The following is a 2,009-nucleotide window of genomic DNA, read 5'->3' on the forward strand; positions in this document are numbered from 1 at the left end:
TCGCGCAATGGCGCGATCTCGGCTCACCGCAACCTCTGCCTCTCGGGTTCAAGCAATTCTCCTGCCTCAGCCTCCTGAGTAGCTGGGACTACAGGCACGCGCCACCATGCCCGTCTGATTTTTTGTAGTTTTAGTAGAGATGGGGTTTCACCATGTTGACCAGGATGGTCTCGATCTCTTAACCTCGTGATCCACCCGCCTCGGCCTCCCAAAGTGCTGGGATTACAGGCGTGAGCCACCGCGCCCGGCCAAGCCTCCATTATTATACAAGAACCGTACTGATGTGGTACAATGTCAGGGTCAGGGGAAAGTGTTCTATAATCTTATGATTAGGTCTCAGTCTTTTAGTGGGCCTGCACCACTGGGCTGTGACCTTCAGAAATCTTCCCAGTTCCCACCTCTTCTTTAGGTGAGACAGGAAGGCCAGAGAGAGCTGGAGTTGGGTATTTCCCTTCCCCCATGGAGTCAGCCCTAGTAAAATAGTTTCCCATGAGGACAGGCATTTGTGAAGGATAACAGAAAAACTGTACAAATTTCAAAATGGTAACTTTACCCTTCTCCCTGCTAGAAGCAGGAGATTGTTCTCAGGTCTTTACAGTGAAAACATGGTGGGGTTCCCGGAGTTAAAACTCATGGAAGTATACGGGCCCCTTATACCCTCAATAGTTTTTCTCTCTCAGTTTAGACCATGAGCAGTCTCCAGCAGTTAGTCAATTACCTTTTGAGTATTCCTACCAGTTGCTAGTTGCAGCCTTGGTTTCTGCTCTTGCTATGTTGTGACTCTCTGTAACCACCTGTCTGTCTTTCCAGTTTTCAGGTCAGTGGTTTGCACTGTAATTTCAAGTCTCTGATAGATCTAAGAAGAGTTATTGATTCTTAGTTTATTCAGCTTTTTTCTTGTTGTGAGGATAGGAGCGATGACTTTCAAGTCCTCACATGATGGATTGGAAACCAGAAGTCTGTATTATCAGTTATGAAGAAATTTGTATGCCTTATGAAAGCAAAACTGCTTCCAGGATTTTTCTATTAGGATTTTCTGATGCTGTGAAAGAAGTGAGCTTTGAGTGAAGATCCTTCCAAATTTTGTATATTCATAGGTTTCTCTGTCATATCTATTCTTTGATGTTGAAAAAGAGATGAAACGAGCAAAAGATTCCCCATGCAAATTAGATAAATAAAGCTTTTCTCCTATATGTGTTCACTAACGCTGAGCAAGTGATGCATTATGCTTAAAGACCTCCTCCCATTCACATTTACACAGCCTTTCCTGTCAGTGATTTGATGTTTGATAAGGTGTCAGAAATAATTGGCCTTCCCAAATTCATTACACTTTATTTTTTCTCCAGTATGAAGTATATTGTATGCTGAATAAGCCATACAAACCATGTATATTGGTTGAAAGATTTCCCATACTCACTGAGGTTAAGTAAGACATGTACTGACTAAAGGTGTTCTTATAATTACTGAATTTATAAGGTTTCTTCCCATTATGAGTTCGGATTGAGTGAGGAAAAGAGGTAGGGGGAGAAGAACAGAGGATGGGGTCAGGGAGAGGGAGAAAGGAGTGAGAAAGAAAATGAAATGAGGAGAGAGAGAAGAGAAAAGGTGAGACATCTGTCAAAAGATTTTCCTACATTCATTGAATATGTATGAATGCTGCCTTGTACAATAAGAGAAGTACTGCAAGAAAATGCCTTTTGGAAACAGTGCATTTTTAAGGCCTTGTTCCTGTGGCTGTTATCTGAAACTGACTCAGGACAGCATGCCAACTAAAGAATTTTCCCCACATTCATCACATGTATAAAATAAGTGCTTTTTTCCCATGACTCTCTGATGAAAAATAAAAACTTTTGCTTGAATTTCTTAAAGTGGAATGGTGATGCAAGTCTTTTCCACATATTACAATGGTATCATTTCTCTACAGTAAAAATAATCTTATGTTTTATTAGCTTTGCACTCCATTTGAAGCTTTTCTTTTCTTTTTCTTTTTTTTCTTTTTTTTTTTTTTT

The 2,009-nt window shown here is 40.6% G+C and overlaps 1 protein-coding gene across 8 annotated transcripts in view; it reads right to left on the reverse strand.

Annotated features, from left to right (window-relative positions):
• Positions 1-2,009, reverse strand: part of ZNF391 (zinc finger protein 391) — a 109,857-nt gene that overhangs the window by 88,074 nt on the left and 19,774 nt on the right. The gene's annotated exons all lie outside the window — the stretch shown is intronic.

The sequence above is a fragment of the Cebus imitator genome, unplaced genomic scaffold (assembly GCF_001604975.1).
Source record: "Cebus imitator isolate Cc_AM_T3 unplaced genomic scaffold, Cebus_imitator-1.0 Scaffold848, whole genome shotgun sequence".
Classification (NCBI taxonomy): Eukaryota; Metazoa; Chordata; class Mammalia; order Primates; family Cebidae; genus Cebus; species Cebus imitator.